The following is a 14004-nucleotide window of genomic DNA, read 5'->3' on the forward strand; positions in this document are numbered from 1 at the left end:
AAGCAGCGAACTGGCGTCCGTCCAGGTACACCCTGCGGGCTCACAGGGTGCCAGCAACCACCGGACCACACAACAACTGTGCACCAACCAGGGACGGCACACCTACCGGTAGGTAATTGACGATCAGTGCGGGACGCCGCGACTGTCACTATACGGGACTTTTTCTGTCAACATTACAAATCCTGGTCCACTAAGACTGAGACCATAGGTCCAGCATAGGGGACGGGCAGAAGTAAGGGCCGCACGGCAAGGAGCCCCCTAAAAGGGCCCACCAACTCCCTGACCAGGAAACTACGGAGCCCGCCACCCATCCCCAATCCCACTCACGGAACCTCCTAGGGAGCATTGTGTCTCACCATTAAACAGGTTGGATTCTATTTCCATTGTCTGGCTTTTCATTGTACACCACCTACACTGCAGGCACACACCGACACAAGCCGTCCCCTGACACAACATACCCCCCCATATTCCGCTCTCCCAAGTCCCCCCACCCACTCACTCATTTCCCCCCCACACACACATAGGAGCGCATGTGTACCCCCCTTCCTCCTAATTGTAGATGAAAATTCCTCTTGAGGATTTCCTTCATTTTATAAGAGGCACTTTTTTGTTTAGATACAAATACGATGGATTTATCTATTTTATCGTCTTGGGAATTATCTTTTTTTATTATTTTTTTTCTCTTTATTTACCACAAGGAGTGAAGATCTGTCAATAGCAGTGACCTCTTTAAAGGCCGTATCCAACAGCTCTGTTAATCCCCTTCCCTTCCTCCGATTGAGCTCCTTTGCTATACCAATTGGAAACATCTTTCCTTACTGTGTATTGGACATTGTGGACAGCTCTATATAGGGTGAGACCCCTATTCCACTATTAATATATTCCAACACATGGACTGATACTGTTAGGGAAGTTATATTGAATGATCTTTTCATCTTCCTCATTTATAGCAACTTGGTTATTTATTCACCATAGCCAATAGGCGCTTCATTTATATGTATATGTGTCTTTATGTTTATTGTTTTATTGTGTATTAAATTATTCTTGTTGTCTACCAACGCTACACTTTTTTCTTGTTCAGACTTCATCTAGTGGATTGCAGATCCCATTACGTGTAGCAGCTCAGTAGTACAACTGATTCTCACACAGAATCCATTGCGTACCTAATTCTTATTATCCAGGACTCTAGAGACCCTAAAAACCTGAGGGTCGTAGTTTCTGGTACCACACCACTGGAAGTATGTGTGCCAAACTTGGTGATAGATCCAAACAGAGGGCCAGATTCAGACCCGCTCGCGAGCATTGAGCGCTCGCAAGCGGGTCGATATTGCCCAAGTGCGCATGCGCACGAGGGAGCCGGCTCCATCGTGCGCATGCGCGAGACCTGAATAATGACGACCAAGCTGTCGTTATGGGTCTCGCACCAAAGGGGGCGTGCTGTCGATGGTGATTGACAGCACGCCCTTTGGTGGGCGTGGCTGCCCAGACGGAGGCGTTCCCATAGGAACGCCTACCATCTGGGGCCGGCCCCACTGACATCACTAGTGATGTCAGTGGGAGTGTGTTTTGGATCTTCTAGAGCCAAAAGCACTCCAGGGCTTGCGGCAGCGAGACCCTACCGCAGGGTCTCGTCGCAAGCCCATCATTTTGGCCGCTCGCTATAGCTATGGGTGGTCACCCACAGCTATGCGAGCGGCCAGGAGGCCGCTCCAAAAAGGAGAAGGGACAGCCCTGATTCACAGCGAGCGCTCTGAATCAGGGCCAGAGGCCGGTTTACGGGCTCTGAGCATAGTCTGGACTACCGAGCTAGAAAACCTTTTGGACCTTAGGAGGGATCTCTCAAGAGCCACGCCATCAAAGACAGACGGACGCTGAGACAATAGGTCCGGACGTTGAGGAAGTAGGAGAGGAGCGTCTATGCGAGGCTGTGCAGATTGGAGTAGCAATGTCGTCTGGGCCAGACCGGAGCCACCAGTAGGACAGTGCCTCATTCTTGTTTGAACTTCCGAAGGACCCGAGGAAGAAGGGGAAACTGGAGGGAATAGGTACGCCAGATGGAAGGTCCACTTCACTGACAAGGCGTCTACGAAGGCTGCTTCGGCGTCCCTTGTGCTGGACCCGTACACTGCAGTTTACGATTGTGTCTGGAGGCCATGAAGTCCACCCCTGGTAGAACCCCACCTGTCCACTAGGCGACCATTCCCCGGCATGCACGTCATGACCGTCGAAGCTGAATAATTGGCTGAGACAAGTTCAGTTTAAAATTGAATCGCAGCGACACCATCTTGCGACTGGCCGCAAGACGCCATTTTGCGAGATGGCCGCCTAAGTGCCATTTTAGATAAACTCACACTTTAGTACATGTGGCGATAATACTATTAGCAAGTTACGGCGATTCACCAGAAGCCTATTTCATGACTTTACGTATTATAAAGGATATATTTCAGAAATTACTTTACAGTATGCCAAAATTGATTGCATTAGCTGAACAAAGCAAATGACTACTAAGCTTGTGTAGATAAGCTTCCTGGACAGTGCCCTCACTACAGGTGGTCTGGCACGAATACACACCTACATTAGCAGGCTTCCTGCAATGACATAATTTCAAAGACTAGAGTGTCATCTTAGGTCTATCTCTTGTAGCTGGGCTATTTGCATTTCACACAAGAGACTGGAAGAATAAAGTTTTTTCTTTTGAAGCCTGGGACAGGTGGGGGGGGGGACTGCTGGCAGAGTGGGCATGTGGAACTATCTGGCTCAGCATGTCACACTGTTAAGATATTCACTTAGTGAGAGTTAAGATGTTCACTTCCTCATACACACATTAATACGTCTTTATATCAAACCCCGAATACTCACACATACATATTCACACATAAGGTTTAATAAGCTTTAAAGTGTATGATTTAAGTTGGTTCAGTTAGTTTAAATGCTAAGAAATAAAGATATTTGATAACTAAGGTATTATACATGCTAAACAAGTCGTGTTTGGTTTTGTACTGATGCGTATTCTTTTTACAGTATTCCGATGTTATCGGTGGGGAGGTCGCATCATGCAATCTCGAGTTATGGATTGCACAGCCTACAAGCAACAAAATGTATATTTCATGAACAACTGTTGCAGGGGGCGGGAAGGGAAAGATCCCCAGCTGTTAGAGGCAGGGAGAGTCTATTTGAACCAGCCTGTTAAATGCGCTGTAACAGATGCTTCTCCCCTGGGAACCAATGACATCAGCAACAAACTTCCCTATTGTCCTGTTTATTCTGGGGGGGTATAAATATGTGTGCTCAAATGCTAGTTCTTAGTCTTCGTGCTGAATGACTAGGGGTCTCTTGCTGATGCCTATCTCCGGGTCCGGAAGCGCTGTGTATGTATACTGTACTTGAGTCTGTATAATTTCCTTTTGCGCCTAAATTGTGTCTAGATTAATTGCGTGTAACTGTCTGAACTTTTACCTGAATAACACTTGTGCTTTGGAACCACAGATTCCACGTCTAAATCGTTATTTACGGTATGACTGCGTACGCAAATTAGCGTCATCCTTAGAAGGTATAGGCAGGACATTAGAAGGTATAGGCAGGGGTATATAGAGGTTAATTTTAATATCGTCAGATGGGGGCTCATCGAGTGAAGTCACTTACCTACTCACACGGCACATACGGCTATCGATATCTCAGCAAAGGGTGGAGTGGCCACATGCAGGGTTTTCCTGCAACCGCTTTGTGCTGAAAAATCGCTATCCGTTTTCCTGTGAGCAAAGGAAGCTGACTAGAATCCAGGACAAGAAAGGAAAAAGTTTGTTTTCCTTTGTTGATAGAACCTAGCGTTTAAAAGGGGTGCCGCAGTATTGAGTATGCGGCTGAGTCGCAGTTTTGCGCACAGAAAAGATGCACTTTTGCGTACGCAGTTAAATAAGTAATTATACGGTTGTGTGGTAGTCGCATTATTTTTTTTTATGTGGCTGGTCGCACAATAGCGTATACGTACTTCCGGTTGTGCTGCCATGGTGTTTAAACAAAGCCGTTGAGGTTTACATGTTTTAATTATTACCAATATCTGGGTTAACGTGTATTTTTCTGCGCAGGAAAAAAGTGTGTAACAGTGAATATTTGTTGAACAAGTTAAGGGTATCGTATGATCCTTAAGGGCTAGGTGCAAGGGTTAGTCTAGCCGCTCGGTAAGCAGCTTTACTGTTCTATACACAGTAGCAGGTGTACATGTTGTCTTTGTTGTAGAGAGGTGCGTGAGAGTAGCCGACATATAAACTCTCATAGGTGTGGAAGTTGCCTTACTAAATCTTATCCGGGTGTGGAAGTTGCCTTTTTCAAATCTTATCCAGGTGTGGAAGTTGCCTTACTAAATCTTATCCAGGTGTGTGGGCACCGCCGACTTAAATTGTCCACAGGTAAGTGAAAGTATCTTGATTGTCTTTCACCGGTTTAAATCTTTATTGAAAAGTGTAGGAGTTGTCTCAGAATGGGAGCCAAGCAAACAGTAGAGATGTTAGGCAATGATGTGCTGCTAATGGAGGCGCCGATCGGATCGGCCCGTCGTATCATGCATACCAAGTACGGTACTTATGCAATAAGGTATTGTGATTTATGGTTTAATATGACGAGGAAGAGTGTTAGACCGTTTCCCAGAATTGGTAGTTTTGCTAAAGATGTATTAGATAATGTCCGGGATCACATCGGTATGGTATACTTCAGAGAGAAAAAGGTTAAATATTTTGAATGTTTAAAACTGTGGCAGCATGAAGGGGATGCGTGGCTTAAGAATGTGCAAACGATGCAAACTAGCGTTGTGAGCACATTGCCAGAAAATACATCTGCGATGCTAAATTGCAATACGGGCGAGCCGCAAAATGGTGCGCCCGTGCGACAAGGTAGCGTTGTGGAGAGTATTGCCAGCAGTTCACGCTCACCTCCCCCACCTTATGTGGATGGAGGTGAAAGTACAGTTACCAAAAATACCCATAAAAATGTAACAAGCAATTTGTACCCTCTCTTAAGCAACCATAAAGAAAATGTTTATGATGTGGATGATGAGCCTATTGTAATGTCTGCCATTTCCCATGCTGTGCAAATGATAGATGCTGCATCACCACAATCACGAGTGGTGCCATCATCTCCATCAGTAACAGCAAGGGAAGCGTTAACGCACTCTGCACCCATAGAGGAAGTTGTTCATACCATACGTAGCAGCAGCAGATTAAACCCCCAGCCAGGTAACCAGGTCAGAGGTAGCAACGCTGCCGGTCTGCATCCCATTTGGACGATAACTGTTCCGAACGGAAATGCAGATGCGAATGGTGTAGTACCCACGAGGGAAGTAGTAAAGCATTGTCCATGGACAAGGGCAGAACTAAATTCCATCATAAATGATTTCCCCGATCCCAAAAAGGAATTAGCCAAATGTCAAAGATTTTTGAGAAATTTGGGTAGTTCTCATGAACCCACTAATAAAGATTGGCGTGTGGTGTTAAGGGCCTGTCTGCCACGCAATACCGACGTGACAAAATTTATCACGGATTGTGTATTGGATGGTGACGTTCCCTTAACAGGCCAAGTAAACCAAGGTAACATTTCCCGCATTGTGACTCAATTGGGTGTATATTTTCCAGTAGTAGTTAACTGGAACAAAATTTTCACCATTAAGCAGCAGGAGAGTGAAACTGCAGAAGATTATTGCGATCGGGCTCTGTAGGCTATCACCCAGTACACTGGGATAGAGGATATTAAAGATAGCATTCACCACAGGGGAATGATAGTCACGGTACTCATGGACGGTCTGAAAGACGACTTAAAGACTCGGGTTCAGACCTCACAATCTGGCAGGAGGGGACTCACAATAGATAACCTCATAGAGTCTGCCATAGAACATGATAAAAATATCACAACACACCATGTGACTTTTTCAAATGTAATTATTGGGCCTGTGAGGTGTCCTTATATCCTCACATACCCAGGTGACGCTTAATAAATTAACAGGTAACATAGATAAATCAAGGGAGTAATTGTTTCAACTACACATGTGTCACATTTCATCAATCTCACAGAGTTATACATGCCTGTCTAAAACCATATTAAAAAACAACAAATCAATGAAAATACACAAAAATCATTCCTAGATGCTCATTGGAAACCTATAGAAAATATTTATAATTATTAATGCTATAATACAGATAGAAAAGACTTTCAATACTATGGGGGGTATTCAATTAGGCTGCGAAAAGTCAGAATTGGCGTAATTTATTGCTGATGACGTCATTTTCGCCTATTTCAATTATCCCCGTATTCAATTTCAATGACTTTTCGCAGGTTCAAAAAGTCTTTGAAAAAAAACGGGGATAACTTTTCACCATGTTTTACATGGCGAAAAAGAGTGCAGAATTGGGATTTAGGGGTGCGGCTTAAAAAAAAAAAAGCCTGCACCCCTGGGAATGACATTTAAAAATAAACTGTGTCAAAAACAGTTTAAAAAATTAGGGACACCCCAAAAAAATAAATTGAAAATTTTGGGTAAAAAAAAAAAAAAGGGAAAGCAGTGTTTAAAAATAGGGAAATAGGTTTGGGGCTATTCTGCAAGTATGCGGCAGGTGTTTTCTAGAATAGATTATTAGCGGCAGGTGTTTTCTAGAATAGGCTGTTAGCGGAAGGTGTTTTCTAGAATAGGCTATTAGCGGAAGGTGTTTTCTAGAATAGGCCGTTAGCGGAAGGTGTTTTCTAGAATAGGCCATTAGCGGAAGGTGTTTTCTAGAATAGGCCATTAGCGGAAGGTGTTTTCTAGAATAGGCCATTAGCGGAAGGTGTTTTCTAGAATAGGCCATTAGCGGAAGGTGTTTTCTAGAATAGGCCGTTAGCGGAAGGTGTTTTCTAGAATAGGCTGTTAGCGGAAAGTGTTTTCTAGAATAGGCTATTAGCGGAAGGTGTTTTCTAGAATAGGCCGTTAGCGGAAGGTGTTTTCTAGAATAGGCCATTAGCGGAAGGTGTTTTCTAGAATAGGCCATTAGCGGAAGGTGTTTTCTAGAATAGGCTATTAGCGGAAGGTGTTTTCTAGAATAGGCCATTAGCGGAAGGTGTTTTCTAGAATAGGCCATTAGCAGCAGGTGCAATTTTTGCAGAATTTAAAAAAAAGTACTTTAGGGACTTAAAAATATGCTAGCACCCATTTTCATGTAGCCCAAATTTGATGGAACCACTTAAAAAAACGAAAAAAAAAAAGTGCTCTTCTGCATCACTTGTTCTAATGTCAGGAAAGAACACCTGCCGCAGCTATTTAAAAGTGCAGAACACATTTTGCAGGGCTAAACAGGGGTACCCAGAGTGAACCCCAACCACAGCTGACACGATATGTCTGAACAACGTCGTTCACAGACATATCTCTGGTACACTCGATTGATCGCCCAATATATCTGCCAGTGTGTACCCAGCATTAGAAGAGTCAGGTGAGCTTCCTGCCCAACCCACTAGAGCTCTTTTTTTCTTTTATTCATTGTCTCATATGAACCCCTCTCTTCTATTGTGATTTACGCACAGGTATCAGTGTGTGGCACAAGCAGTTTCCGCATCTTCAAACCTCCAAAATCTTAACCACTCTCACTTACTCATTCAGCACTTTACCGGCAAAATCCGATGGGGAAATGTTGTACAAAATATTTTATAGGTGATATTAGTTAATGTGATTGGGATTAAGTGTTCCATTTCTCCTGCCACGCTGTTACATAGCTTTTGGGGTTGCCATTTAATTAAAAGATTTTGGGCCCAGGTTAAACAGTATGCTATTTCAGACCTGATAAATTTTCATCCATTAACCCCAGAATGGGCGGCGTTGATTTACTTAGTTCATATATTCGAATGACACATGGCAGTCAGAAAAAGTCTTAATCCCACTGTTGCCTGCAAGTGTAACTCAGTGTTCTCCCCAGGCTGTTTTCTGTGGGCGCATCGCCTGGCACTTTCCCCCGCCGACCCCTGCTGTGGAACGCTGACCTCTGAAGTGACCGGAGGCTAAAGAAACCTCAGATCACTTCAGAGGCCAGCGTTCCCAGTGATGCACTGCGCGGGTGACATCATGATGTCACCTGCTACGTGAGGAGCCTGCCCTGCGCGTTTGCTGGATCTAGTTAGATCCAGTCAGAGCGAGGCAACGGGAATGGGAGCGCGAGCGGCCAGCAAGTAATGGTAAGTTCTGGGCTGGGACCAATCTGGGGGCACTGCCTAAGGGGCACTATTTAAGCCTGGGGGCACTGCATAAGGGACACTATTTAAACCTCGGGGTACTGCTTAAGGGGCCAGTCTGGGGGCACTACTTCAGCCTGGGGGCACTGCATAAGGGACCAGTCTGGGGGCACTGCATAAGGGCAAAGCTAAACTACAGGGGGGCAATACATAAAGGGGAAAACTACAGGGGGCACTGTATAAAGGGCACAAATACAGGGGGCACTGTAAAAGGGCACAAATACAGGGGGCACTGCATAATGGGCACTTTTGACTGAGAGCCAGTGGGGGAGCAGCCTGAGACCTGTCGGGCTGGACTGGTAAGGGAGATACCCCTTTTCCCGGCACGCGCATAATTGTGAAGGCTACTTTTTGATGCCACCCAGCTGGAAAAAATTTCTGGGGAGAACACTGTATCTATAAAATGAACAAAAGAAGCAAAGTATTCCTATATCGGGGCACTCACGGATTAATCGTGATGTACTCAAGTGACCAAACAATTAATAAAACATAACTTTTATTACGTCCTTAAATAATAAAAAAACAAAAGCGAAATATATTACTAAATATATAAAATAAGTGTTCTCTAGTAATAATTATTGTGTGGTAATCTTATAAATGTGCTATGTAACCACTATGGGCATATTCATTCCACACAATATAGTTTAATGTAGAATATCTCACCAGTAAACGTCTCGTACCATGATTGAAACCTATGTGAAATGGATATTGGTGATTTACTGAAGAGACTGGTGCCAGACAGCACTCAATCAATTCACTATAATCCAATTACCTCAATATATGATTGTTCTATTATTAGAGCTCTACACTCTCACAATCTTCTGGTATAGCCACAGTCTCCTAATATACCACAGTGCTGTATTGTGGCACCTAAAGGGTGTTAGAGTAATTTAAGCTGTGATACACAAGAGTAAATTGATTTAATAGCTTAACTCACAACACAGTAATATTGTCCGTTTAGATTCTCTCATGAATATTCACTGTTCTTATTACTGAGCTCTGCACCTCCATAGTCTATTAGAACATAAACAGTGTCCTGATCAGCTGCTCTATCTGGCAGTTCTTTACTTGCAACATAGTAGCATATTACGTTCTGTCTACTTAATGAATATTCACTGCTCTCATTAGGGAGCTTTTACACCTCTGTGATCTGTTTGTATTTAAGCTGTCTCCTAACCCACCGCTCTATCTAGCGGCTAATGATTATCTAATAAATATTCACTGCTCTCATTAATGAGCTCTGCACCTCCATAATGTATTAGAACATGAACAGTGTTTTGCTGCTTAATCTAGTTCTTTACTGGCAACATAGTAACATATTAAGTTCTGGTTATTGTGTCAATATTCACTGCTCTCATTAGGGAGCTCTAGATTTCCGTGATGTGTTAGTACTTAATGAATAATCACTGCTCTCATTAGGGAGCTTTTACACCTCCGTGATTTGTTAGTACTCGAGCCGTCTCCTAGCCCACCGCTCTGTCTAGCGGCTAATAATTATCTCATGAATATTCACTGCTCTCATTACTGAGCTCTATACCTCCGTAGTCTATTAGAACAGGAACAGTGTCCTGATCTGCTACTTAATCTAGCAGTTCTTTACTGGCAATATAGTAAAATATTACGTTCTGGCCACCATATGAATATTCACTGCTCTCATTAGGGAGCTTAAGACTTCCGTGATATGTTAGTACACGAACAGTCTCCTTACCCACCGCTCTGTCTGGCGGCTTGTGATAACTCTTTAATTTAATCGTATTACTCGGTATTCAACATAAACAACATATTACAATGAGAAACACATAATTAAAAAACCCAGGTCACGCTATGCATCGCGTGCCCGTATGATCTGCTTTATCAAAGGAGCCTGTATCTTGCAGCAACAGTTATCTCCTCTCCTGCCCTCCATTGCCCTCTTTACAATTTAAAATGGACTGGATTGAGGCCTCAAGGAGACACGGGTTGAATTTTTCTTTTTTTTTATCATTTGGGAGAGCTATATCCATTCCTTACCAATGTTACAAAGTCCCATATTCGTACCTGCTTTCAAACCACGCAATGGTATGAAACCAGAATGTTATTAAGCGACCCCCTGCTACAGGTCTGATGCTATGACTGGGCAGAGTCTCACTGAATTCCACTACAGTAGTTTTGGGCCCTCCATCTCCAAGGCTCAATGCATATATATATATATGACTAGAGTGTTATGATACGGTCATAATTTAATTATTAACAGTTTCTTATATAGCGCAGTTTATTCCGTTGCGCTTTACAATTTGAAACACATTAATAGAACAAGACTGGGTTGTAAGAGACAAAGGTAAGAGGGCCCTGCTCGCAAACTTACAGTCTATAGAATGTTTGAAGAGAAAGGGGAGTTCAGCACAGAACCTATCCAAATTATTGTAAGCAACCAAGTTATAAATAATTGTGATATAAATGAATTATTTAGAAGCGGTGGTGGTGCTCCCATAGCCTATATGCACAATCACATACACAGGAAGGCTAATCGCTGGGGCACTCTTTGTAAATACTTACAGTAAAAAATAAAATGTAACTCTTATTAGGTATCCTTAAAAAAGTCATAAGAAGATTTACTAAACAGACCTGAGACAGCACATGAACAAAAATTATACAAGATATATATTAAATTATATAAAAGGCGAACATATCTAAAAAAATCGGGTACCGATGCTCCTGCGTAACATTCTAATATGTAATATGTTATTTAAATTTGATGACACCCGCAGCAGAGTACCCAAAATTTACCCTGACCTATTCCAGCATAGTATTGTGCGAGTACCAGAAGTTCAGAGAAAACAAACAAATAAAGGAGGGGACAGAAAGAAAATAAAATGAAAACCTCTGCTGTGTTACCGATGTGTCCCAATACACCTTATTATATTACCTACAATACTTGGTATTCCCTGGTGGTCTCCCATCCAAGTACTAACCAAGCCCAGGACTGCATAGCTTCCAAGATCAGACGAGATTGGGCACAGTCAGTCTGGTATGGTTGTAGGTGCGTATATAATTTTAAGGGGAGGAAAAGGTGGAATGCCCAGGTAGACACAAAAAGAGGTATATGTAGGACTATCACAATGAAGAAGTCCACTTTATTACAGTTATAACATTCCAGAAAAAGTATTTACATGGGCATACTTACTGGGTCCCCAATATATAAAAAGTCTGTATATAGATGGTCAAGTCAATACAGTGTTACCACTAATAATAATTATGATTTAGAAAAAAAATATCAACAGTTATTTAAACGGTAGCGGTATATAATGTATATATTCAGGATGTGCGCCATATGTTGGTACATGTGCATTCCAGATGACATGTCAAGATACGAACTGGTTTATGATGAATTTATAAAAGAAGCAAAAGTTGCAGAGCTTAGTATATATGAGTTCCACACAATTTATCACAACAGCAAATGCAGATATATAACATATATTATATTAGCACCACCATAATAATTAGACAAATCGTAGAAAGGGTGATTGGTACAGATATATGGATAGTGTACATTGTAATGAATCGTTAAGCATATATCCAAAGCAGATGAATATTAATCCAATAAACAGATGACATTGCTCTGAAAAGAACATTTTTAGATAATACTTTGGTCACAAGGACAATGCCTGAGGTAGTGTCAGTTACACTAAAGTTACTGCACCCGACAGGGCATAATCATTCATAGCTACAACCAACTGTTATTGTGTAAACCAAATTTACAAATGTATAGAGTTGGCTAAGGTTGATTCAGCAGTCAATAACTGTGCCACATACACAAAGACAGATCTCAGAAGAGGTGTAACTACACCAGGGAACACCTGTGCCAAGTAGATAAAATAGATACACCATCGAAAGATCATGTGCTGATTAGGATAAAGAAATTCAGATAACATAAAATTCAGAAAACCCCTGCCTAGGAGTAGCCAGACGGAGACCAATGTCTAATCCTGCCTGCAGAAAAGCCAGAATCCTTAGGATCATATTCCTTATGAGAACACCATTGACCAAAGGAATGGCAAACTCTGAATAACCGAACTGGAAAATCCCTGTTTTTAGGATGGAAGTTTCAAGTTTCAAGAGCCACGCCATCAAAGCGGATATGCATCCTGAATATCCAGGGAAACCATGTAATCTCCCAGCTCCATAGCCAAAATAATTGACCGTAGAGTTTCCATGCGTAATTTGGGAACATGGATAAACCTGTTGAGGGTTTTTAGATTCAATATAGGGTGATATGCCCCATTTGTTTTCTGGACCAGAAATAGATTTGAATAATAACGCCTTCCCTGTTGAGAAATAGAGACTGGATTTATCACCCCGGCCTGGGCCAAGGCCCTGCTCACATCCAATGGAGGCTTTGTGGCAAAAAACCTCTGCTGGGGGTGTCTCCTGAAAGTGGGGGCATACCCACTTCTCAGACCCAGGCATCTGTAGTTTGATGCCAACAATCTGGAAACTGAAGAAGTCGGCCCCCCATCCTGGGGTCCCCAGGAGGAGGCCCTCTCCATCAGGCCGAGGGCTTATTGTCTGACCTAGAGGCTGAATGTCTGGTCAGATCTCTTAGACTTACGAAAACTATTCATCTTGGAGGAAGTCTGTCTTTTGGTTTTCCACTGAGGACGAAAAGACTGAAAAGAAACCTGTTTAGTTCTACTAGATGACGTAGATGGCAGACCTGCTGACTTTGAAGCTGCAAGAGTAGAGATTATGTTATCCAGCTCTGCTCCAAAGAGTTCCTTTCCATGAAGAGGTAAGACTTCCAGCACCCTCTTTGATGCTGTATCAGCTTTCCAAGACCTTAACCAAAGGACCCTGCGTGCCACTATTGAAGCTACTGATGCCTTAGAAGCTAAAATTCCACCATCCACTGCAGCTCCTCCCAGATAGGAAGCCGCTTCCCGTATATGGGAGATATTCATCATCTGTTCTCTGGTAGCATCTGGTAGGGAATTTTCCAATGCCCCAATCCATTCTTCAACAGCTTTGGCTACCCAGGCTCCAGCTATAGCCGGACGGGAAACCGTTCCAGCTGATGAAAAAAAATCGCCTTAAGACAAGATTCAATCTTTTTATCTACAGAATTTTTCAGAGAAGCCGATGGAATAGGCAATGTAGCATTTCTGATTAGATGCGTTACATGAGCATCCACAGTAGGAGGTACCTCCCACTTAGCACATACCGAAGGTGGGAATGGGAGCTATTATCAACATAAAATAGCTTATCAGGGTCTCCCCATGCCTCCTCAATAAGCTCAGTAAGCTGTCCAGACTCCGGAAATACCGTTTTGACCACCTTTTGTGGTGATTAAACATTAGAGGCTTCTTACTATGAGCTGGTTCATCATCCTGAATATCTAGAACTGATCTAACCGGCCTCAAAGAAGTAATAGCCACAGTAGATGGATGATCCTCCTCTCCAGAAGTAGACCCTGGAGAGGAATCCTGCGTATCATCAGAATCCTCTGATGATGCGTCTGAATCCATATATGTTGAACAGACTGAGATAAAAACAACTTGTGTTGAGATGCATTAGGGGCCTATTAATCATAACTACAATGTCCCTGGAGATAATTCGGTTTAGAACTTGCATGGAGTTCTACCTAATTACCGGAGGAATTCATCATTCCTCCTCCCCATAACTATCTATTCCAAAAAGCTGTCATTTTTGAGATGACAGCTTTTCGGGAAATAGATAGTTTTCCCTCTCTACACTAACTTACCGCAGCTGGTATCCGTGCTGCACATG

General features: G+C 42.8%; 1 protein-coding gene and 1 pseudogene across 2 annotated transcripts in view; both read right to left on the reverse strand.

Moving 5' to 3' along the window:
• Nucleotides 1-14004, reverse strand: part of SURF1 (SURF1 cytochrome c oxidase assembly factor) — a 143807-nt gene that overhangs the window by 56225 nt on the left and 73578 nt on the right. The window lies entirely within an intron of this gene.
• LOC148508805 (5S ribosomal RNA) lies at nucleotides 11144-11262 on the reverse strand (annotated as a pseudogene).

The sequence above is a fragment of the Taudactylus pleione genome, unplaced genomic scaffold (assembly GCF_031769625.1).
Source record: "Taudactylus pleione unplaced genomic scaffold, aTauple2 ptg000343l, whole genome shotgun sequence".
NCBI lineage: Eukaryota > Metazoa > Chordata > Amphibia > Anura > Myobatrachidae > Taudactylus > Taudactylus pleione.